Here is a 26,702-nt window from a genome sequence, read left to right as displayed (position 1 = left end):
GCCAGTTGCTACTCACTATAATTTGTTACCGTCAACTCTATCCATTTTCACACTTTTACAGTCAAGTTAATTAAAATTTCTACATACAATAATCATCAGTAGTTCTTCTCAACCCTCCTATTTCCTAATAATGTATACTCTAGGTTTTAGTTCCATGTATTTATTCTTTATATTTAGTTCATATTAATGAAACCATGCAATATGTGTCCTTTTGTGTCTGGCTTACTTTGCTTTGCATAATGTCTTCAAGACTCATCCATATTATCACATGTGTCCCAATTTCATTTTTTCTTACTGCAGCATAATATTCCATCATATGTATATACCAGATTTTGTTTATCCACTCATTGGTGGTTGGACACTTGTGTTGTTTCCATCTTATGGCAATTGTGAATAAAGCAGCTATGAACATTGGTGTGCAGATGTCTGTTTTTTTTTGTCATAGTTTTTAGTTTCTTTTGAATATATTCCTAGTAGAGGAATTGCTGGATCATATGGCAGTTCTATATATAGCTTCCTGAGGAATTGCCAAACTGTCTTCCTCAGAGGCTGAACCATTTTACAGTCCCACCAATAGTGAAAGAGTGTTCCTATTTCTTCACATCCGCTCCAGCACTTATTGTCTGTTTCTTTAATAATGACCAGTCTATATGATGTTAGATGATATCTCATTGTTGTTTTAATTTGCATTTCCTTAATAGTTAGTGATTTGGAATATTTTTCACGTGCTTTTTGACCATTTGTATTTCCTCTTTGGAGTAATGTCTATTTAAATCTTTTGTACATTTTTAAATTGGATTGCTTGCTCTTTTATGGTTGAGTTGTATGATCTCTTTATATGGAATGGAAATCAAACCCTTATCAAATAAGTGGTTTCCAAATATTTTCTCCCATTGAGTGGGCTGCATTTTCACCTTCTTGATGAAGTCCTTTGAATCACAGAAGCGTTTAAGTTTGAGGAAGTCCCATTTATCCATGTTTTCTTTTGTTGCTCATGCTTTTAGTGTAAGGTAAAGAATCCACCATCTACCACGAGGTCTTGAAGATGTTTCCCTACATTTTCTTCTAGGAACTTCATTGCACTTTCCTTTATATTTAGGTCTTTGATCCATTTTGAGTTAATTTTTGTATAAGGTGTGTGAGATAGGGGTCTTTTTTTTTTTTCTTTTGGCTATGGATATCCAGTTCTCCCAACACCATTTGTTGAATAAACTGTTCTGTCCCAACTGGGAGGGCTTGACAGGCTTGTCAGAAATCACTTGGCCATAGATGTGAGGGTCTGTTTCTGAACCATCAGTTGAGTTCCATTGGCCTATGTCTATCTTTATGCCAATACCATATTGTTTTTACCACTGTAATTAGGTAATATGATTTAAAGTCTGGAAGTGAGAGTTCTCCAACTTCACTTTTCCTTTTAAGATGTTTCTAGCTATTCGGGGCCTCTTACTCTTCCAGATGAAGTTGATAATTGTATTTTCCATTTGCTTAAAAATGCTGGTGGAGTTTTTTTGGGGGGCGGGGATTGCATTGAATTTGTATATCAATTTGGGTAGATTGTATATCTTAATGATATTTAGTCTTCCAATCCATGAGCATGGAATATTCTTCCAATAATTTAGGTCTTTTTAAATTTCTTTTAGCAATGTATTATAGTCTTCTGAATATAAGTGCTTTGCATCCTTGGTTAAGTTTATTCCTAAATATTTGATTCTTTTATTCGTTATTGTAAATGGAATTTTTCCCCTGACTTCCCCCTCAGATTGTGCATTACTATGGTATAGAAACACCACCGATTTTTGCAAATTGATCTTGTATCCTGACACTCTATTGAAATCATTTATTAGCTCTAGCGCTTTGTTGTAGATTTTTTGGGCAACTTTCTGTGTATACAATTATATCATCTGTGAATAGGGAAAGTTTCAATTCTTCCTTTCCAATTTGGATGCCTTTTATTTCTTTTTCTTGCCTGATTGCTCTAGCTAGAATCTCTAGCACTAATTGAACAACACTGGTGGCAGTGGGCATCTTTGTCTTGTTCCTGATCTCAATGGGAAAGCTTTCAGTCTTTCAACATTGAGTACAATGTTAGTTGTGAGTTTCTCATATATGGCCTTTATCATTTGAGAAAGTTTCCTTCAATTCCTATTTTTTGTAGTATTTTTGTCAAGAAAGGAAGCTGTATTTTGTCAAATGATTTTTCTGCATCAATTGATAAGTTTATGTGATTTTTCTTCTTTGATTTATTAATGTGGCATGCTATTCTGATTGATTTTCTTGTGTTGAACCAGCCTTGCATGCCTGGTATAAAAACCACTTGATCCTGATGGACAATTCTTTTAATGTGTTGTTGGATTCAATTAGCAAAAATCTTATTGAGGATTTTTGCCTCTATTCATTAGAAAAATGGGTATGAAAATTTTGTAATATCTTTAATTGGCTTTGGTATTAGGGTGATATTAGTTTCATAGAATGAGTTTGGTAGCTTTCCTTCTTGTTCAATTTTTTGGAAGAGCTTGAGTAAGATTGGTATTAAATCTTTGAATGCTTAGTAGAACTCACCTGTGAAACTGTCTGGTCCTGGGCTTTTCATTTTGGGAGCTGTTTGATACCTATATCAATCTCTTTACTTGTGATTTATTTGTTCAGGTCTTTTATTTCTTTTATGTTCAGTGTAGGTTGTTTGTACATTCCTAGGGATTTTTCCATTTCATCTACTTTGTCTAGTTTTTTGGTATAAAATTGTTCATAGTATCCTCTTATGATCTCTCTTATTTCTGTAGAGTCAGTAGTAATGCTTCCCTTTTCATTTTTTATTTCATTTACTTGTATCTTCTCTCTTTTTCTTAGTCCAGTTAAGGGTTTGTCAATTTTCTTAATCTTCTGAAAGAACCAACTGTTGGTTTTGTTAATTCTCTCTGTTGTTTTTGTTCTCAATTTCATTTATTTCTGCTCTGATCTTTGCTATTTCATTCCTTCTACTTGCTTTGGCTTTAGTTTGCTGTTCTTTTTCTAGTTCCTCCAGCTGTGTAGTTAAGACATTGATTTTAGGGTGTGCGGCGATGATGGCGGGAGGCATGAAAGTGGCGGTCTCACCGGCAGTTGGTTCCGGATGCTGGGGCTGCGGGGCCGGGGGCCGTGGGGCAGTGTGGCTGCTCCTGGTCCTCTCCGGCTGCTTGGTCTGCGGCGCAGCTGCTGTTGAGGCCCATGTGGTCATGCTTCAAGAATCCCAAGTTTATCATAGGGATGACAACCAACAGTTCTGTTATAAAAATGTGCTTGTTCCAAAGTGGCATGATTTATGGACACGGATACAGATTCGGATATATAGTTCCAAATTGGTACGAGTCACCCAAGTGGACAATGAGGAGAAGCTAAAGGAGCTAGAGCAGTTCAATATCTGGAACTTCTTTTCCTCCTTTTTAAAGGAGAAATTGAATGATACCTATATTAACGTGGGTCTGTACAGCACAAAAACCTGTCTCAAAGTTGAGATTATAGAGCACAACACCAAGTACACTGTCGTTGTGACCCAGAGATTTGACCCCAAACTCTTCTTCATTTTCCTCCTTGGAATTATGCTATTTTTTTGTGGAGATTTGCTGAGCAGAAGTCAGATTTTCTACTATTCCACTGGGATGAGTGTGGGAATTGTGGCCTCTCTACTAATCATCATTTTCATACTGTCCAAGTTTATGCCCAAGAAGAGTCCCGTTTACGTCATTCTGGTGGGAGGCTGGTCCTTTTCTTTATACCTTATTCAACTAGCTTTTAAAAATTTACAAGAGATCTGGAGGTATTACTGGCAGTATCTTTTAAGCTACGTCCTCACAGTTGGATTCATGAGTTTTGCAGTGTGTTACAAGTATGGGCCTTTGGAGAATGAATGAAGTATCAACCTGTTGACTTGGGCCTTGCAGCTGATGGGCTTATGTTTCATGTATTCCGGCATCCAGATTCCACACATTGCCCTTGCCCTTATCGTCGTTGCACTGTGCACTAAGAACCTGGAGTATCCTATTCATTGGCTGTACATCACCTACAGAAAGGTGTATAAGGCAACAGAAAAGCCTGTCCCCCCTCGTCTCCTGACAGAAGAAGAGTATCGGATACAGGGAGAGGTGGAGACCCGAAAGGCTTTAGATGAGCTTCGAGAATTTTGTTGCAGTCCGGACTGCTCTGCTTGGAAGACTGTTTCTCGAATCCAGTCTCCAAAAAGATTTGCTGACTTTGTGGAAGGCTCCTCCCACCTGACACCTAATGAGGTTTCTGTCCATGAGCAGGAGTATGGCTTAGGGAGCATTAATGTCCAGGATGAAATCTTTGAGGACACATCCTCTGAGGAGGAAGACTCAGAGTCTCGGTGCCTTGCTGTCACACAGAACAGCTTCCTGGCTTAGGTGGTGTTCAGTTACTTTTTTGTGGAGTAGCTTGGCACCTTGGTGGTCCCTGTACATGTGCTGTGCAATTGCTCCTGAACCCTTTGAAACAGGGTGAGAAAATACAGAAATTCTCCCTCTGAGATTAGAGGCCTAAGTAGGCCTCCCTCTGGAACTGATTTAGGTAGTCTCCGTGGAATCCCCTGGAGAAGTGGGGGTAAAGTAATAAATGCTATGGGCAGTTGTCTTCCCCTTGGTTAAACTATCAGCCTACCTGTGTGTTCCCAAAGAAACTGGGGAACATAGCCAGCATGGCGTTCTAGCTCCTCTGTGAAAGGTGATTCGGTTGTGGTATTTCTGCCTGGGTCTTCCCATAGAAAGGCTTAAACATCTGTGGCATCTTTCCACTGTGGCTGGAATGAGTGAGTTCTCACTGATCAGGAGTGAAAACTGTTTAAGTGCTCTAAGGTTCTCAGACTAAAGGCTGCATCTTCCATAGAGAAATCCACAAATCTGTGCCTCCTTCAGTTCTGCTTTATTTTAGTGACTTAAAAAAAATTCTTGATTTAACTGTTTTGAGAAGATGGATTTTTATTTGTCTTATATTTTCAACAAATGTATTTGTAAAAATGTAACAAACTGGGGAGCAGAGGTAGTTCAAGTGGTTGAGCGCCTGCTTGCCATGTACAAGGTCCTGGGTTCAACCCCTGGTACCCCCTAAAAAAAAAAAAAGGTAACAAACTCATATTCCAGAACAACCAAGTGCTCCAGAGTGACAAAGCCCAGAGGCCCTTACATATTTATTAATACAGATTAGCCATGGGAGCTCCAGGAGCTGTTGTGGTTCGTTGGACTTTGACTCAGTTCTCATAATAGGTATTTGGAGTCTGCTAGCCTTTGGGAATATTCCTGTAGTCTCTTCTGTAAGCAAGGTCTTTGTGGTTTTTTATTATATTCAACTTCTTAAAATTCCTTCTTAAAAATACATTTGTACTCTTCCCTTCGCATTCCTCCTTAGGTGCCTCTCCTCCCTGTCCCCTTTATCCTTTCAGGAAGTGTCTTACTTCCTGAAGGATGTATTATTCAGTGTTTGCCTCATTTTTATGCCCTCTTCCCCTTGGTTTATAGCATTATTCCTGCCAGCTAGGAGAAGTGATACTATTTTGGAGATTTAAATGTTTTTTACAGGTTCCCCATTTTTCTTGCCAGTGGATCAGATGTTATGGACTCCAAAAACTATCTCCTTTTCCTTTCCTTTCCTTTGTCTTCTCATTCTATCCATTCCTTTCAGCCTTTACTTACCACCTTAGCAATCACCCCATCCCTGCTCCCCACCCCAATTTTCTGACTAATTTACAAGCCCTGAAACTATATACAAAATTTCTTGATGCATACATTATAGCTATGTAGCAGTCACAATTTGCATTGCTGAAAAATAGACCTTCAGGTAGTCTTCATGCCCATTGGTGCTTTTTCAACTATCAGGATCAGGCATTTTCCCAGGATCTTATTATACTTATTTGCAATTCCATTTCTGCCAGAGATTCATGCTACCTTTCATTACAGTGGCTTTAGTTTCAGATTCCTTGGCCATTGGAAAAGTACCCAGATAAACCAGCGGTGCCTTTTATGAGGGAGCAAATTCCCAAGTGTCTGTCATTTGCTGGGTTCTGTGTTCATGATCTTCACCCTTGTACCTTGGAAAAAGCTGTAATTACTTTAGCCAAGTAAATTATGAGCACAGCATCAGGCTTACTGGCTTATCATGGTCATGGACAAGGCAGATGATTTTCTAACAACTGTAATGATTCCTTCAGCCCAGCCTTTTATTTACTTTTCCGCCCCCCCTTCTCCTCCTCCCACCCTGCTGTTTTTGTTGTCTGTGTTATCTTCTCTTCTCATTTTCTCTCCTCTAGGATTCACTAGAATTCAATCCTGGGGACCTCTGATGTGGAGAGAGGTTCTCTGTCAATTTGCCACCTCAGTTCCTAGTCTCTGCTGCACTTCACCTTGACTCTCCCCTTGTCTCTCTTTTGTTGCATCATCATCTCACTGCATGACTCACTTGTGCCGGTGCTGGCTCACCACACGGGCACTCATGCAGGCACGCAGGCCCTTTGCGCTCACCATGTGGGCGCTTGCATGGGCACTGGCTTGCCCTGCAGGCATGCTTTCTCTTCTTGTTTTCCACCAGGAGGACCCAGGGATTAAACCCAGGTCCTCCCATATGGTAGGCAGAAGCTCTATCTTTTGAGCCACATTTGCCTCCCTAGTCCAGCCTTTTAGCTGATAAGTGTGCAAGGCTCTGGGCTCCATTGCTGACGTCCAAAATGTCAGCTCTGAGACACCCCTCCAGGTGGCTGGCTGGTTATTTCTACCAGTGTTTCCCACAGCTTTAAACTATCACAAGGTGACAGCTACCTCAGTTGGCAGCAAATAGACCACAGTAGAGACTGAAAATATGAGCAGTATTTGGGCAGGTGCTAAGGGTTAAAGTTTTAGGGTAAAAAGATTTATATTGGAAAACCTTAATGCCTTTGTGTATATGATACACTTTTATCTCTCTGTTAAAAGTTCTGAATTATACTTACGTTGAATTTTGCCTTATTTACAGAAATTGAGACCTAGCATATTTGAGCATGAGTTGATTGAAAAAATAAATTGAACTGTCCAAATGGTCTCAGGATTCCCTGGGGACTTTGGTGCCTTCCTCAGAATAGCAACTGTGGGAAGTTATAGCTTGCCTCAAGTGTTTATTTCAGTTTATTGAATGCCTTAGGAAGCATAGCTCCCACCTCAAGACATTTTTTTTCCACGTTTTGAATTTGGGATGAGTAAAACCAAATTCATTCTGTTATTCCCTGTCTGGTAGTTGGAGAACTGAACTATAGGTGGTGGAGATGACAGTCTCGCAGCATGAGAATTGCTTTCAGACAGTGAAGGATGGTACCTCTTTGGTGTGCTGTATGTCCTTGCCCTGCCTGCCTGCCTGCGTGGCTCTGCCCCAGATGCTTCAGAACCTTCGTGAGATTGGAGATTGCTGAATGCTGTAAACCTTTAGGAGTTGCTCTTGTCTCCCTCTTGGCACTTAACTCTGCTGGCTCAGTCTCTATTTGAAGCCCCCATTTAATTTCCTCTGGCAGTTACAGCTCTTGCAATTTCAGCACAGTCTCATCTCCTCCAAGACCAATCTCATCAAGGAGGATTGAAGGGATAACTGTGGAGTGAGCTGGATGTTGGAGCCATGTCTGCTGCCACATCAGCATTTTGTTTGACAAATATCAAACTGTAAATCGGCCCTAGGGCTCAGGGTCACATCAGCACTGGAAATCTATTGTCTTTAATTGGTCTGGCCAAGTTGTATAGAATAGGACTTTGATTAATTGGAGTATAGAAGGTAACTAACCTAAAACGTATTCCTTCACTTTCCCACTCTGATACTTCCCATGAGACCAAAGGATTGCAATAACCATAAGGAAACTTTAGCAGCATCATTATCTTCAAATGAGATACTCTTGTCACCCAATGCATTCCACCAGAACTGGTTCATTTCTCTCTGCAAACTCATGAATTTTTGTCTTTTATAAGGGGATTTTGCTTATGATAGCTTTTTGGGTCCCAGTATTCCCTTTTGTGCTAATACAGCCCATTGTTGGGCTCAGCCCTCTTCTCGTTGATTGTGTTCCCTTCACCCCAGTCCCTAGTTGGCATATATTGTAGAGGTTGAGGGAAGAAAGGACCCAAATAGGTCGATAGTCCCCCTAGGCCCTGAAACCCATAAAAGGCTTGGGAATGGATTACGCAGTTGCCCTTGATCTCTTTTTTGTTGTAGGAATAAAATGGGCTCAGATGGATGGATGCCTGTGTAAAAATGATTCCTAGCTCTGTGCTCATAACTTTCCTGTGAATTGAGTAGTGAAAGTTGAAGTAGGAGGAAAGGAAATTAAATGTTTTTCTAGTATTCCTTTGGACCAGGGCCTGACATATGAGACAGCCTGTATTGAAAAGTCAAGAATTTGATCTGAACCAAGGAGAGGAGTGGCTGACAGATTTATTGTGCCTGCATTTTCTATAGGCAACCAAGTATTAAACACAAAAAATACTCATTGCACAGGGCAAATGCTCCTAAACTGTTTGTTTTGGTGTAACAAATTGTTTTTATTTTTAGGGGAACCTGTGTAATTGTGGTGAATCAATAGTGTGTTTCGATGACGTAGCTTATGGATTTAGGTCCTGTTGAGTTGAATTCTAGATGGTAACTACCTGGCAAAGGAGTACGTGGTGCCTTAGGTGAAAGGAGCCAGAGCCTTCCATGAATAAACAAGTAGACTCGCACCAGCGTCACCTCGCAGCTTAATGGGAATAGGGATGGTTTTGCAGCCTTCCAAAGTATGGATTCCCACATCCCCCCCGCCATGTGTTTCATCTTTTTATTTGTGCTCTGGATGATGACTCAAGTGATGAGATCACCTTCTGAACTTTTCTACAGCATGAGCAACATTCTTACCATGTTAACGTAATAGCCCATAATGGAGTATTAGGACTGTTATAGCCTGTGATTGCCTCCGTTTTCCATGTTTCTGAAATTGAAGGTAAGGAATTTTACTGGGTGAAGTTTAGCCTGTGGTTAATGCCTTAATGTTATTTAAAAATAAAAATATCTGTGTCATTTATATTTAAAATAAACATCCATGAATGTTTTGAAAGGAAAAATTATCAGGGATGGCTCTTTGCCATGGATCTTCTTTTTATCCTCTCTTCTGTAGGAAAAAAAGATAATGATGTCTCATATTTTTTCATTTTTTATTGTACAGTTTGTAAGTAATCCCAATTTTAATAAAGTTTTATAGACTATAAAAAAAAGACATTGATTTTAGCTCTTTCTTCTTTTTTAATGAAAGCATTAAGGGTTATCAATTTTTCTCTCAAAACTACCTTCAAGGCAGCCCATAAGTTCTTATATGTTGTGTTCTTATTTTCATTCACCTCAAGATATTTATTGATTCCTTTTGAAATTTCTTCTTTGACCCACTTATTATTTAAGAGAGTGCTGTTTAATCTCCATATATATGTGAATTTTCCCTCCTTTTTTTTGCCACTTGTTGATTTCCAACTTTATTCCATTATGATCAGAGAAAGTGCTTTGTATAATTTTGATTTTGTTGAATTTATTGAGATCTGCTTTGTGACCCAACATATGATCTATCCTGGAGAAATATCCATGAGCACTTGAAAAGAGGGTATATCCTGCTGTTTTGGGGTGCAATGTTCTGTATATGTCTATTAGGTTTAGTCCATTTTCATATTGTTCAAGCTCTCTCTTTCTTTATTGATCCTCTGCCCAGATGTTCTATCCAATGTTGAGAGAGGTGTATTGAAGTGTCCAACTATTATTGTAGAGATGTCTATTTCTCCCTTCAGTTTTGCCAGTGTTTGCCTCATGTATTTTGGAGCATCCTGGTTAGGTGCATACATATTTATGATTGCTATTTCTTCCTGGTGAATCATTCCTTTTATTAATATGCAATGTCCTTCCTTGTCTCTAATAACAGTTTTGTTTTAAAGTCTGTATCATCTGATATAAGTATAGTGATCCCAGCCTTTTTTTTTTTTTTTTTTATTACTGCATGCATGGAATATCTTTTTCCAACCTTTCACTTTCAATCTATTGGTATCCTTGGGTCTAAGGTGAGTCTCTTGCAGACAACATATAGATGGCTTATATTTTCTTATCCATTCTGCCAGTCTGTGTCTTCTGATTGGGGAGTTTAATTCATTAGCATTTAATGTTATTACTGTAAAGGCAGTTCTTATTTCATCCATTTTCATCATTGTGTTTTAGCTGTCATTTTATTCTTGACACTTTTAATTACTGTTAATGATACAGTTGTTATTTTTAGACTCTCTTCCAGGCCCTTCTCTCCTGTCTTTTCTTTTCAGGCTATAACACTCCCTTTAGTATTTCCTGCAAAGCTGGTCTTTTTGTTATAGACTCTCTCAGTTTCTATATATCAGTGAATATTCTAATCTCATCCTAATTTTTAAAAGATAATCTTGGTGAGTATAAAATTCTTGGCTGTCAGCTTTTCTCCTGCAGTATCTTAAATATATCATACCACTGCCCTCTTGCCTCCCTGGTTTCTGGTGAGAAATCAGCACTTAATCTTATTGGATATCCCTTATATGTTTATGTATTGCTTTTCTCTTACTGCTCTCAGAATTCTCTCTTTATCTTTGGCATTTGACCTTCTGATTAGTATGTGTCTTGGAATTGATCTATTTGGGTTTATTCAGATGGGAGTACATTGTGCTTCTTGGATACGGATATCTATGTCCTTCAATAGGGTTGGGAAATGTTCCACCATGATTTCTTCAAATACTCCTTCTGCCCCTTTTCTTTTCTCTTTCTGGGACAGCCATGACACATATGTTTGCACATCTCTTGTTGTCATTTAGTACCTTGAGACCCTGTTCAATTTTTTTCATTCTTTTCTTCACTTCTTCTTTTGTATGTTCGCTTTCAGAGGCCATGTCTTCAAGTTCAATGATCCTTTCTTCTGCTTCCTCAAATCTGTTGTTATATGCCTGCAGCGTATTTTTTATTTCATTTATTGCACCTTCCATTCCATAAGGTCTGCTATTTTTCTATGTATACCTTCAAATTCTTCTTTGTGCTCATCCATTGTCTTCTTAATATCTTTAATCTCTTTAGCCATCTCATTGAATTTATTAAGGATATTTGTTTGAACATCTAAGATTAGTTGTTTTAACTTCTTTATGTAATCTTCAGGTTTATCTTGTTCTTTTAACTGGGCCATGTCTTCCTATTTCTTGGTATGGGCTGTAATTTTTTGTTGGTGTTTCTGCATCTGGCTTGCTAGATGTATTTATTCTGGGTGCAGTTTCTCCCTTTAGTTTAGGGATTTTCTGTATTTTCTCCCTTGCTGGTTGTGTAGTAGGATCCAAGGATGAAGTTACTGTTGTAAGCTATGGAGGCTGAAGCTGCCCACATTGCACCAGGAATTGATGCAGTTTCTCCCACCATTTCCTCTTTCAAGAGTAGGGGGAGAGCTGCAGCCATGTATAATAATCTAAGTTGGGCAGGACAAGACTGTCTGTAGTCACCTGGAGACACTGATGAAGCTTCACACCCTTTCCCCCCTTACTTTGGGCAGGGATGGAGCTATAGTATGGGCAGCAATCTATGCTGTGTGGGTCCAAAATGGTCAAAGTTGCTCTGGTAAACTGATGTAGCATCAGATGCTCTTCCTGCCGGGGGTGGGAATGGACCCTCTGGAGTGCCCAACAATCTAATCTTTGTGGGCAAAATATGCCTACAGTTTCCCTGAGAGACTGAGAGAGTACGTCCCTTCTGCCTTTTAGGAGGTGGGAATGGAACCACAATGCTCAACAGTTCAGTCCCTGTAGACCAAAAGTACCCACCATTGCCTGGAGAGGCTGAGGAAGCACCAGCCTGCTCCTATTCTATTGGGTGGTGGGGGTGGTTCTGTGGGCACTCAACAGTTCAGTCCCTTTAGGCTGCAAATAACTGCTGTTTTCTGGAGAGGCTGAGGAAACACCAGCCCCCTCCAATCCTATTAAGGCATGGGGCTGTATCCACAGGCACCCTGCAGTTCAGTCCCTTTGGCCAAAAGTACCCACCATTGTCTAGAGAGGCTGTGGCAACATCAGATCCCTCCTATCCTATTGGGGGTGGGGGTGGATTCATAGGCATCTGACAGCCCATTCCATGCAGATCAAAGATCTGTTGTTGCCCAGAAAGGCTGTGGAAACACCAGCCTTCTTCTTTCCTACTGGGGAGTGAGGGTGGTCCCACAAATACCCAGCATTCCAGGCTGTGTGGGCCAAAAGCACCTGCAGTAACCCAGAGAGGCTGGGCAAACACAGTCTGTCTTTTGTCCTATTGGGGATGGAGATGGAGCCACAGGTGCCCAACAGTCAACTAGTGCAGGCCAAAACTGCCTGAAGTTGCCCTTAGAGGCTGAGGGAAAACCAGTCCTCTCCTATCCTATGGGGGGACAGAGGTGGAGATGGGCTCAAAGGCACTCAGCAAATGAGTTTGTATGGGATGAAAACTCCTTCCATTGCCTGGAGAGGTCAAGAATACCCAGCTCCTCTCCTAATCTTTCAGGGTATGGGGAAGCAGCCCCAGGTGTTTGCTCTTCAGCCTGTGCCAGTGGAGAGCACTGGCTGTTGCTTAGAGAGCCTGGTGCAGGTCCTGTCAGCTACCTCCCTGCTTGAGGTAGGCTGGAGCCTAAGCTAGGGCTGCAGTTAGATCTTGGTGGAAAGAAGTCAGTCCCTAACTTTACTGGAGTTTCAGTCAGCCAGGCTTCTCCTCATGCCTGGACAGAGTCAAAATTGCAGCTACCAGACTCTTTCCCACTTGGACAGGCTCAGACCCCATCTCTCTCTATGATTATACTTTAGCTAGCCAAGTCCACTAATCAGTAGCTGAGGTTAGTGGATAACTGTCTCTTCCTCCACCATTTATGGGAAATGGAGCTTCTAACTCCAGCCATGGAATAAATCATGGGACAGTTTGCACCACTACATTAGAATGGGTGCTGGCCTCTGTGACATGGCTTGCACCTTCCCAGAGAGGTGGTACAGGTCCCTCCAATTTCTTCCCTCCTGGAGGTGGGACTGGGGTTTAGACTAGACCTGCAATCCAACCTGGGTGGAAAGAAGTCAGACATTACAAGCACTGTGATTTTCGGTCATCCCCACTTCCCCTCACACCAGGTGCAGAGTCAAAATGGTGGCCACTGGTTTCCCTCTGACCTGGACAGGCTCAAAGTTTACTTGTTCCTAGGATTATACTTCAGCCCACTGAATCCACTAATCAGTAACTAAAGTCAGTGCCACACTGTGTCTTCCTCCCTGTTTCATTTTTGGAAATGGAGTTTCCAACTCCAACCACGGAAAAGCTCCCAAGTTGTTTTATGCACCAATGGGCACTGACCTTCGCAGTGTGGAGGCCCCTACTCATGAATCCTTTCTGCAGCTGGGCAATCTCCTCCTTCCTCACTCTCAAGGATGTTATAGGATACTCCTTTGGTGTCCTGGGTTGTCCAAACAGGTGCTTTATGTAGCTCTAGGTGACTACCAACTGTTCTGTATCATGAGGTGGACCCAGGAGCTCCTTACTCTGCTGCCATCTTGGCTTCTCTTCTATGTTATTTTTTAATTCCCTTTTTCTCACACCCCACATCTAATCCACCAGGAATTATGCTTGACTCTATTTTCAAAATATTCCTAAAGTTCAACCATTTTTCACCAACAATTTCTACTACCATTCTGGCCTGAGTAACCATCATCTTTTACATTCATTACTATAATAACCTTCCAAGTTGATCTCTCTGCTTCTGCCTTTAGCCCTGTAGAAGCCAGTATGAACACAGCAATCAAAGTGATTCCTAAAAAGTAAATCAATTCAAAATCCTGCAATAGCTCCCATTTCACTTAGATCAAACACAAATGTAAAGAATATTCTCTTTAAATGAACAATTACTCCCATTTTCTTCAAGCCTGTTGTACTTTCCTTTTTCCCTACAGCCCTTATGTTTAACTTGTTACATAATTTATTTATGTTTTATGTTTATAGTTTATGGCTCTTTCTAGCAAAATAAAATCTATTAAAGCAAAGATCTTTATTTTTTTTTCACTGATGGTTACCTTGGGCACTTCCTGTTACATAGTATATGCTGAAGAAATGTTTGAAATTGAATTATTCTAGTTGTGATTAAATGAAATGTATAATTGGTTTAAAATAGCTTAAAGACTTTGCTAGTATCTAAGTTGTATTAAGGAAGAGTTTCTTCCCTTCCCTGCATTTCAAACAAGAAACTATCAGATCCTTGCACACAGTGAGCATTTAAAGAATCTATGTTGAATAAGCAAGTGGCTTCATTTAAAAAAATTCTTTGCCAACTAAAAGATAAGTGTAAGACAAGGCCCCAGAAAAAATTACTACAGTTTAGAATAAGCGAAATTAGAATGCATATAAATATATCATAAAGTATTGCTTTTAAGAAAATTAGTAGCGAGTTTAAAAACTTTCAAAACTATGAACTCATTCACACATCATAACTAGCAAGTCATAACTGCACATACTTTGTATGTTGTACATTTATTTTCAATAAAGAGCTATAAAAATCTAGCTATGTGAGAGTGACATGGTTCACAACTCTGTTTTCATTATTGCATTAAGGGTAGCGTTCTTTGGTCCTAATAAATAATGTTCACAAGATCAGCTTTAGATGGAAACCTACATATGATATGGGAGTGAGGTAGAATCAGGATCCAGGAGTGTTACATCTGTGATGATTATACATCTTCTTTAACTGTTAAAGCAAGAACTGTTAGATCTTCCAATTTAACAGTAAGTTAGAATGTAAAGCTTCCAATTCTGTGGTAATAACCACTATGCCCAGGGCAATCATGGTACAAAGGGTCCTAGTTGGGTGTTGAGGCATAAATAAGTTTCCTATTGGCTTTAGCCAGCCCCTAGAAGCCTAGGAAATGTTTTTGTTTGCCTCTTTTTTATAGGAGAGCACAGCAAACAATGTAATGATAAAACATTAGCAAAAAATTTAGCTCAAATTAACACATTTAAGAAATGCCAAATTTTGTATTAGGCATTAGTCTAGGCATTGGAGATAAAATAGTGAATAGATACGGTCTTTTTCTTAAAAGAACTTACTATACAGTACAGGACTGTGCGTGAACATATTCACATATATAGTTCAGTGTACTAATTATGACGATAGGGACTTTACAATGCTGAGACACGTAACTTTCTCTGGGATCAAGACGGAGTGCTTAAAATTAGAGAGAGAATTCTAAAGCTTAGAATTCATTTAGTGCAACTTCTTTATTTTAATGATAGTAAATATAAAGTTTAGAGAGTTTATGGGACTTAGCCAAAGACACACAAAGGTGTTGTGATAGAGCCTGGCCAAAACAAAGCAAAAAAAAAAAATATCTTCCCGTGTTATTGTCTTTTTATTATATAGCAGTACTCCACTGAGTATGAAGAAAGGATGTCCCTTATTTGTTATCCAAAAAGCAGGTACCAATTTTTTTTCCTAACAAAATATGAATTTTATTTGCAAGTCCACCCCTCCCCATGGTAACTCAGGGTAAATCCTGACAAGCATTTCATGTACTTTCCCTTGGTTGGTAGTGACTAGTTTCAGAAAACATGATATACTTATGACCCAGGAAGCCTGTTGGGAGAAAACTTTGGGAAAGGCTTTCTCACTGATTTAAAAAGATACAAAGGGCAGCGGACTTGGCCCAGTGGTTAGGACGTCCATCTACCATATGGGAGGTCCGTGGTTCAAACCCTGGGCCTCCTTGACCCGTGTGGAGCTGGCCCACGCGCTGTGCTGATGCGCGCAAAGAGTGCCCTGCCGCTCAGGGGTGTCCCCCATGTAGGGGAGCCCCACGCACAAGGAGTGTGCCCCGTAAGGAGAGCCGCCCAGCGTGAAATAAAGTGCAACCTGCCCAGGAATGATGCCGCACACACGGAGAGCTGACACAACAAGATGTCGACGCAGCAAAAAGAAACACAGATTCCCCTGCTGATGAAAACAACAGAAGTGGACAAAGAAGAAGCAGCAAATAGACACAGAGAACAGACAACCGGGGGGGGGTGGGGGGGGAAGGGGAGAGAAATAAATAAATTAATAAATCTTTAAAAAAAAAAGACACAAAGAAGAAAAGAAAAAGAAAGAACCTAATTTGTGTTGCTTTTTATGATGGAGGTCATTATATCTATGTTATTTATTGAATGACAGCAGCCATCTTGTAACCCTGAAGTGAACTAGGTAGACAGACTGAAGGTGGAAGAGCAGGAAAATGGAAAGAAGCTGGACCTTATGGTATTGCTGTGGTTAAGCAACCTAGATTAATCTTCCTCAGGACTTTTTATTATACAGGGTAAACTTATGTGGTTTAGGACAAGTGAGTCAGAGTATAGTGTGACTTCAGCTAAAAACATACCAAATTACAAGTCACTCTAAGTCAGGGGTCAGCACACTCTAGCACATGGACCAAATCCAGCTGCTCCTGTTCTTCTACTTCATGTCTATCCACATTGCACTACAATGACTGAATTGAGTAGCTGTAGCAGACTAGATGAACTGCAAAACTGAAAATCCTTACAGCCCAAAGAAGTTTGCTGACCCTGCTCTTAGACATGAGCAGATCTAAAAAATGTACTAAAATGAACCTTCCGTATAAGGTCTTACCACACTCAGCTAAGATGGAGGTGAAGAAGGACAACCACCACACCATGGAGCCTAGAGTGATTACAACTGAAAATGGGAGGATTGCATCCAGCATCCAGGTGGAATCTGAGCCTCCTCTTGACATAAAGGTGCAATGGACACAACCAATCCAGTGTCCACATAGAAGAGGTGGCATTGGATTGGGAAAAGTGGACATAATGGACAAAGAGTATGGGGAAAGGCAGGAAGAGATGAGAGGTGGAGGCGTCTTCGGGACATGGAGCTGCCCTGGATGGTGCTTCAGAGGTAATCACCGGACATTGTAAATCCTCACAGGGCCTACATGATGGAATAGAGGAGAGTATGGGCCATGATGTGAACCAATGTATATGAGGTGCAGAGGTGCCCAAAAATGTACTTACCAAATCCAATGGATGTGTCATGATGATGGGAACGAGTGTTGTTGGGGGGGGGGGAGAGGGGGGGGTGGGGGGGTGGGGTTGAATGGGACCTCACATATATATTTTTAATGTAATATTATTACAAAGTCAATAAAAAAAAAAAATTAAAAAAAAAAAAAAAAAAAAAAAAAAAAAAAAGAACACATCGAAGAAGAAATCAAGATCCCTGGATGAGATCTTGGAGGAAAAATCCCATAAAAAAAAAAATAAAAATAAAAAATGTACTAAAATGGAAACATGTTTTAGATCATTAAATGCTTGTGTTAACATTATTGTCAACAATACTGTCAGAATTTTACATTTTTAATAATCTGAATAGTGTGAAATTGTATTTTGTGGTTTTAATTTGTATTTCTTTGGTTTATAGTGAAGTTGGCCATCTTTTTATATACTTATTGGCCATTTTGTTTTCCTTTTTGTGGATTGTCATTCATACCTTTTGCTCATTTTCTATTGGGTTACTTGTGCTTTTTCTTATTGGTTTTTAGGAGTATGTTTAAAAATATAGTCTTATGTGTTATAAAAACCTTCTGCTAGTCTATGGTTAAAAAAAATTGATTCTGAAGCATAGCAATTAAGAAATAAATCAATGAAAGCAAAAAAAAAATGCTTGTGTTAAGTTTTATCTGTGAACTTTAGTCACAGTGTAGCCACTGCCCAATTTACATTCTGTTTTCAAGTGGTCTAATTGTAGTACCCCCATACACTGCAGCAAGACACTTGATTAATGAACAGTAATTTCACAACCTTAATTAAATACCACATTTGCCTGTAAGGTCCACCTTTAATTATGAGCTAAATTCAAAGGACCTCCTATCGATGTAGGCTGATTGTGAATTAACAGTTTAACAATAAAGACAATAGAAAGATAAGAATGATATTAATCATAATTAAATGGAAAATGTGGGAGTTTGTCTCTGGGGATTAAGTTCTATAGACATTAGTGATAGCAATGGTTATTCTTAAAATGCAGGGGAAAATGCTGGACATCAGTAGACTCCAAAAGTATGGTCCTGATGGAAGATGGAAAAAGTGACACAGGATCAAGGATGCAACTCAAATATGTAAATGTGTGTATGTATATATAGGATATATATTTTTAATGTTATATATGATGTGTGTATGTATGTATGGTATGTATGTGTATGTGTGTGTGTGCATATATATAACAATATAGATTGTATTTTTCAGGGTTCTCCAGAGAAACAGAACAGCAGGATATATGTGTGTGTATGTATATACACAGTTAAATATAAATATACAGAAATTTATTATAGGAATTGGCTCACACATCAATGGGGCTTGGATAATCCAAATTCCATAGGGTAGGCTGCAACCTGAAAATTCTGACAGAGGTGAATTTGAATTTCTTAGGAGACCTGGCAAGCTGAATTTGAGGCAGAAATTCTTTTTTCTGATATCTGAATTCCTCAGCTCTGGCTTCTAAGACCTCCAAACTACTTGGATGAGGAGACTTCTCACATTATTGATAGCAATCTCCTCTGTTGGTTATAGATGCAAATGGCCATAGATGCAATCAACTGATTATAAATGCAAATTCATCTATGAAATATCCTCATGGTAACAATAAGTCCACAAATTGCTTGACCAAAGAACTGAACACTATAATCTAGCCAAGTTGACACATGAAAAAATTAACCTTCATATAGGTATATGTATGTGTCTTCTGGGCATGTATCAGGCACACAGAAGAGGGGCTGAAAGAATATATCCAATATCTATAACGTTGGTTTTCTCTGGGGGAATGAGATTTGGGAGTGTTTCTCAATTTCTTCTTTTCATATACAAGTATATTTTGTGATGTAAATTTTTTTCAGATAAAAAAATAATGTTTACTAAGAATGAGAAAAATAATCAAAGCAAATTATACATTTTAAAATTCTAAAACTACTATGATTAATAATACCATTAATAACATCATTATTAATTCATTGCTCTGCTTAACAATATTCTAAAAATATTCATGGGAGTGTCCCATGAGTTTCTAAATATCTTTCTCATTCTTCTTCTCTTAACAAATCAATTTTATTGATACATACTAACAAAGCATTAATCCATCCACAGTGTATAATCAGTGGTATTTGGTGTAATCACATATTTGTGCATTCATCACTTCAGTCTTTCTTAGAGTACTTTTATTATTCCAATAATAATAATAAACCAAAAACAAACAACACTCATCACTCCCCAAACTCTTTATGGTTCCCCTGCTATACATAGTAGCAATTTCCCTTCCTTCTCTCTAGTGTATTTATATTTATATTTTGTAAAAACAGTCTTATATATGTGCAATATCACTTATTATTCATTATTTCCTCAAACATTCTTTCTGCCCCTTTTCCATTCTTTTCTCCTGGGACACTGATAATGTGAATGTTTGTGTGTTTTGCATTGTCATTCAATTCCCTGAGAATATGTTTCATTTTTCCATTCTTTTCTCTTTCTGTTCTCCTTTCTTTTCCAGTTTAGATGTTCTGTCTTTAAAATCACTATTTCTGTCTTTAAGCAATTCAAATCTTCTCTTAGGTGCCTCTAATGTATTTTTAATCTCATCCGTCATGTCTTTCATTCCCATAAGAAATTCCTTTTATTTGCAGGCTTTCAAATTGTTCTTTATGCTCACCCAGTGTCTTCTTAATATCCTCTATTTCTTTAGTCATGTTTTCTTTAAATTATTTGAAGTGATTTAGGAGAGTTGTGTGATTATCACTGATTAATTGTCTTAAATCCTATATGTCTTTAGGATATTTGGTTAGCTCCTTTGTCTGGGCCATCTCTTCCTGTTTCCTAGCATGGCTCATAATTTTTTGCTGATGTCTAGGCATCTGAATTTGTGAATTTACTCTAATGGCCAATTTCTCTCTTGCCTATTGTTTTTTGTTTTTTGGTTTTTTTCAAAGCTCTTCTTGGATATTTGGTACAACTTACTCTAAGTCTTTAAATTTGCCTGGCTTAAGTCATCAAGATCCAGCCAGGGACATTAATGGGATGCAGATGTTCTCCCAGAAGTACAATATGGAGAATTCCATAAAGTTTTTGTCTGTGCAATTTCCAGACCTGACAGCAGATGGTGCTTGTCTACACATCTTTCCACAGAGGTGTTTCAGTCTGGGTTTTCCTGTGTCCTTGTGTTGACTCTCCAGAGTAGAGAGATGATGGCTGAAAATTCATGATGACTGAAAATTCATGGAAGTAAAGCCCCCGAGTCCCCCTCTTTTTACCCTTGAAACAGCTGACAAGGGGGAAGATGTCTGCTCCCCTCTCAGTCGGATGCAGTGAGCCAGGGGTTTTATTGCAGCTTAATATCTTGGGAGTGGGAAAGGGGAGCCATTCCCAGCCACCATGGGGGCTTGGTAACTCACATATGTTGTTTTGGCTTCTTCATCTCTGTGTCCCTCACCCTCCAGGGGGTTGTGTAGCACTGTCCTAGCAGGATGACCCCAAAGCAGTTCCCTCAGACAGCTTTTTGCTCTTTCTCCACTGTTTTTATGAGAGTATTGAGCATTGCCTACTAGTCCATTGCCAATTTCCCATGGTCCCTGATGTAAATCTTTTAATTTGCTAAGGCTACAGATACAAAATACTAAAACTGGGTTACATTTGATAAAGGGAATTTATTAGGGTAAAATATTAAAGCTCTGAAGCAGTGAAAATGTCCAAATCAAGGCATCCTCAGAGATGCTTCTCACCAAAGATCGACTGCTGGTCAGATCCTGGGTTCTTGCCATGTGGCAAAGCAAAATGGCAGCTTTCTGTCTGGGTCTTTGCTTTGTCATCCAGGGTACTTGCTCTCAGTGTTCAGTGGGTGATCAAGCACATGGCAGGACTCATCTCTTCAGATTTGACCTACTTTGTGGACTTAGCTTTTTAGGGACCTCTTTCCATGACTTTGTGCTCTGCTGACTTAGGGCATACACAGCCTATAACCTCTGGGACTTCTCTCACCCTGTCAGGACTTGTTTGACTTTCTATTACTCTCTCTCATGGCAGAATCAAAATGGTGACTATCTTTCTCTGGGTGTTTCTGCTTTCAGTTCTCAGTTTATACAAGACCACAGCAAGAGAGTGGAGACCCCACCTGGATCATGCCTCCTTGACACAGTCCAATCAACGGATTAGTTCTAAGAACTAATCTCTCCAGAAATGGATTCGTTCTAAGAAGATTATCTTCTGTGGTTCACAAAAAAGCTGCAAAAATAAATTTCTTCATAATATGCAAAATTTTGGGTTAAATAAGTAGTACTTCATGCATTGCTGATTACACAAACACTTCAGTGGATCAGTAAGTTAGATTGTATTTTCCAAAACTGTCTGCAACATTATTTCTCAACTCACAACCTCTTCTTACCATGTAACTCTGATGTACAGTGTTTTCTCCTGTTGAGTAGGGTACATTTGTGACCATGGCGGAACCAAATATATATATGTTATGGGACTAGTTCATAGAAGTTTTTATAATTGTCTCTTGGTACTCTCATAGCATTTACTCTTGGAACCTAGAGAACATGCTATGAGAAAACTTCAAATACCCATGTGAAGAGAAAATCACAACTTTCACTCTCATATTAGCCATGTGAGTCATACATCTTTAGAATGGAAACCCCAGTCCCAGATGAGCTGCCCCACGTTTTGCTGTAGAGATGATCTATCCTCACTGAAGTTGGCTCAAATTGCAGATTTGTGAGCAAAACAAATGATTGTTGTTATTTTCAGACCACTTCGTTTTGGGGTAGTTTCTTACACAGCAATAGAGAGCCAAACCCAGTAGCACTGTATGGTAAATAAAAGCTCAGACACTCAAGTTAAACAGACCTGGACATGAAACTTGACTTTACTCTTTACTAGTCCTTGGCCAAGTTTCTTAGCCACTCTAGTTCACAGGTTTCTTGTGTATAAAATGGAGTTGTAATGATACCTATCCCTTAACATTGTGGTGAGAAAAATAAGATAATATACACAAACTACAGGGTAATGGTACAATAAATTGTAATATTATTTTCTTAATATTAGTTGCTAGTGTTCTGTAATGATGTTGGGAATAACAGCCAGTATCAGTTCTGTTCACCACATTCAGGTTTAGATTCAAACACATGTTATCTGTATGGCAGGGCATTGATTCATTATGCTGTAATAACTCTAATTCTTACTGTTAATATACTCAGAAGGCCCTTAATTTCTCCAGCAAGGAATATCCTCCCTCTGAGATATAATTTACCAAGCTCTCATATATCAGGTAAGTGATTAATCTCTTGAGCTCCTTGAAGATGGAGAGTTCTGGCTTCTACATATTTGTGTAGTTGTATGAGAAAAGAAGAGCACTAATTTTCAGAGAAAGTGATTAAAGTTGAATTATTAAATCTATAAATGGTTGTAGATCAGTGACCAAGTAGAAAAGCTCTATATGCAGAGATTCAGAAGTTCACATCAATATATTCCTTCTCTTCCCTTAATTGTATAATTCCTTTTCCTCCCACCCTCCATAGGTACACAGACACACAACCATCCTATGTAGAGGCACTATGATTCAAGTGGCAAATCCCAACACATTTTAAATCTCTCAGGATGACACCCACACTTGCTTTTGTGAAAGAAATCGTAGGGTTTTCCACTGCCTTAGAGTAAATAGACGTATGACTTAAGTTTCACAGCTTTGGTAGCTGATTTCAATGATCTTGGGATGGGCATGGGAAAGGAAAAATGCCATGCTGCCACTTAAACAAAGCTGTAGCCAGGCCATGTGGTGAATGCAAAGTAACTATAAAAGCCCCTTTCTTGACTGAACAGAAATTTTTTATATATAAATAATACAAAAAAATGTGAAATAAATCATAGTGGGTGATTTAGAAACAGCAGGAATTTGGACAAGCTGGCTGTGCTCTTGGTAATCTCAGTGACTTTGCTTTAATAATTTAAATTTGAGCAGGTTTTTGTCTCTAAAATAGGTGCAACAGTTACCAACTCTGAAAGTCATTAAGCTAAAACAAAACAGGTAACACCCTAACGTGAGGCTTCACACTTAACAGACATTCTATAAATGCTACTATTCTCCTCCCACTCATTTACAATATTCCATGTGCAGTGAATACTGCACACACACACACACACATTAGTTTAGTTTTTGTTGTTGATGTTATGGTCAATAGTTTTCCCAAACATTCTCAAGTGTTTTTAATCTCCAAAGAGTAGAACAGATAATAGGTACTGAATTCAGAGGAAATATATTAGGTTGAACCAAATACAATTGCTATTTTGAGGTAAAAAGGGCCAAATATCAATAATTTAATTTAGTTCAACTAAATAAGTAACACTGTGATTGGGATAGTAATAGAGCATTCACTGCTGGTTAAATAATTGGCAAGGTGTAGACTGCCAATGGGGAAGTCCTTCTAGGAATCAAAAATATGCCCTGGTCACAAGAGACTACACAGAGTGGAACAAGTTCATTGCACTCGCTTGGTGTTTACAGTGACAGAAGTAAAAATCAACCATCCTGTAACTGAAGGTGAAGAATTAATGATTATAATGACTAAATCACTATATAGGTGCTTTTTTACTTCCAATCTATTATAAAATAGCCAAAGGTTGCTATCTAAAATTGCTGGAATTGTTTGGACTGACCTAACCCTTTGTATATGGTCCTTTCTAAGTAAAACCCTGCCATTGTGGTGATTATTCCAGACAGCTCTTACCTTTGTATATGAACATTTCTATTGAAATGTAACCACTCCACCCTCCTTTGTTTGAATTTGTAAGAACCACTGTGTGACTGTCTCCCATTCTGTACTCACTGTCCCCACATGCCATTATTTCTGATAATGACTGTTTTGTGATTGTAATAACCTTGTGAGTCACTCCCATTTTGTATCCACCTCCCATTATGTTCAGCCCCTTTACTGTTTATTAATGAAAGAAACTGAACCAGCTTCACCCTAATTACTCATTAGCATACACTGCTAGGTCTGGAGATTAGGGGAACTGCAGTTCTGGGAGGCAGTTTTTGGGCGGTTAGACCACTGTTTTCCTCTGCTTGCGCAAACACATGCCCTCTTTTTCTCTTTAAAACTTGGGTGTCTCAGGAATTCGTCTTTTAAAGTCCATCAGGAGGAAAGAACCCACTTTTCTTCAATATCAATCCTTGCTAAGCAAATGTATGCAAATTCCTAAAGAAGAAATGATTTGATACTTGGCTTAACTGTTTTCTTTTATTCATTCTAACCCACTTGAAATCAGGTTTCTGGGTACTTGATAGAACAATATAATGTCACTGAGCACCTGTTCTTCACAAAAAATTTCCTTGAGATTCAGTATATAAAGGGAGACTCTCTATAGTCCAATACCTCATTCCAATCACGTTATCCACTGCGATTTCCAAGGCATAAAGTGTCCTCAAGCATGAATATAGGGCTATTCACCAAACCACCTGTATCAACAACAGACTCTCAGATAGATAATTATTTAGTCTACTGCATTAATTCCATGACATGTTAAGAGTAAATCATGGTAAGCTTTAGCTACTAGATCTGACATTTGTAGATAATGAGATATGTCAGAAGAGAGTGGATACTATGCTGAAACATGTTTGCATATAGAATGGAAATAACAGGTGCTTCGAGGTCAGAAGAAATTCTGGTGGGAGAATTGATTCTATCATTTAGAATCTTTATGACCTTGGACAATATCCTTGGCTCCTTTATATCTTAATTTCTTCATGTAAAAATTAGAGATAATAACTATTTTACATAGTGAGTGTGATGTATCATGTGTGATTGATTATATTTATGTGTGTGTTTATATGCTTTTGATGTGGGCTATGGGTGGAAGGCTCTGTGTCTCTTCAGAGATAACTAAGTTGTTTGACTTGTGGGTGTGGAGCGGTAAGAGGCTGCAGTCCTGCCCTTAGGGACAGTGACAGCAGGCTCCAGTCCCAGGAAATGTTTAACAAAGCAAGGGCTATAAACTTTAAGTATTTAGGGGAAATGCAAAAAACCAAGGCTTATCTAGAATGTCTGGAGTCCTTGCTAAAAGCTTACCTAAGATGTGGAAGAGATATATGCTAATTGAAGCCTATTGAGAACTGAAACAAAGGGACCATTTGGCCTTTCCTCTCTGTATAAAAGACGTTTGAAAATATTGTTCGGGGCTCGGGATTCAAACTGAAAGCTCCCGAGTCCGGCCGGCCGTCAATAAACCATTTTTCCTTCTCAAAATCATTCCTGAGTCCTGGCCTCTCTATACTCAAATAATTGAACTTCTCTTAAATTCCACAACATATTTGGCGACCACGAAGGGACTACAAATGAAGGCCAGAGACGGTAGCATTTTGCTGCCCCTTCCAAATTCCCGAGGAAGCCGGGAGGACTTGGGTGAACCCCAAATCTGGGCGCCCCTGGATTAAATTTAATCCAGAAAAGATGTGGGCTCCACCAGAATCTTCCCGACAAAAATCGAGGGCAATGGAAGGTCTGAAGAGAAAGATTCTGGGAACGAAAAAGAACTCCGAACATGGAAGAAGGTAAGACTCCCCGGGTGAGCACAGTCTGGAAGGCCCTAGCTTTAATTGCTAGGAAGGGGAGGCTGATCACCTCCCGAGAGAACCCTAGTAGCCCCAGAAGGCTGGGGGGAAGCCGTTCTCTCTAGGCTTGGGAAAAGGAGGAAAACCGGGGAAAAGCCCTGGTGTTTTGGGTTTGTCTAACTGCATGTTAGAATCTGGTACTGGTCTTATATCCACTAAAGGAGTGGAGTCTCGATTTTAATAGGAAGGGCTATTTATAGGTTCAAGTCCTAATGTCCTGGAAATTGGTCTAGATTAAGGGAAACAAAACTTGGTTACAGGAAAATGGATCGGCTTTTCTGGTGGAGCTTGGTCTGGGTGTAAAGTTTAAACAGTGGAAAAGTCTAGCTGAAATCTTTTATTATGGTGCTAATTTGTGAATGAATTCGCTTTATACCAAATGTTAAGTGTTCTGAGGTTTGTAATGGCTGTGGGGGCAGCCATGGTGAAAATAAATATATAACTTGTGGGTCAGATTAGTGACCTTTGTGCTTCTGTCTGTGTCAGCTCAATGTTAGTGTCGGAGTTGTGTCCTTATGTAAAGTAGAATTACAGCTGAGCTGGAGCCCTCCCTTGCCATTGGCAAGGGGGTGAAATGATTCTGGGGCAAAAGCTGAGGAGTCTGGATGTTTGCGGAGTCTAGATGTTTGTGCATGCTCTGCTGTCTTGTCTCTGGTCTGGCCCTTTGCCGGGGCTTGGAGGCCATCTGTGTCCGCGCCAAGCACCCAAGTCTGTTGGGAATGTCCCAGTCAGGGCGGCTGGTTCCTGGGAGAGTTGCCAAATTTGAGTAGGTTCTGTCTGCCCATTTTGGCTGAAAGCTGGAAAGGGGGGAGCGGCTTGCCCCTTTCCAGTGAGTCCACCCTTCTATTCATAAGCCGCATTCCTGTTTGTTGTGCACCCGACTGCCTGGAAGGGGGGGAAGTGAAGAAAGGTTCATTATTTTAACAAACTTGTTTAGTATTAATGGCAATTATATGTTGTAAGAAGTTTGCCTGGTAACTTAGTATGTGGGATATATGGAGTGGGTTTTTATTGTTAA

At 39.4% G+C, this 26,702-nt stretch overlaps 1 pseudogene; it reads left to right on the top strand.

Annotated features, from left to right (window-relative positions):
• The first annotated feature begins 3,057 nt into the window (after window positions 1-3,057).
• On the top strand, window positions 3,058-5,022 carry LOC101433668 (nuclear envelope integral membrane protein 1 pseudogene; annotated as a pseudogene).
• The last annotated feature ends 21,680 nt before the right edge of the window (window positions 5,023-26,702 follow it).

Source organism: Dasypus novemcinctus, chromosome 10 (genome assembly GCF_030445035.2).
Source record: "Dasypus novemcinctus isolate mDasNov1 chromosome 10, mDasNov1.1.hap2, whole genome shotgun sequence".
NCBI classification, from domain to species: Eukaryota; Metazoa; Chordata; class Mammalia; order Cingulata; family Dasypodidae; genus Dasypus; species Dasypus novemcinctus.
The sequence above is the reverse complement of the archived record's forward strand: the minus strand, read 5'-3'. Positions and strand labels throughout refer to the sequence as shown.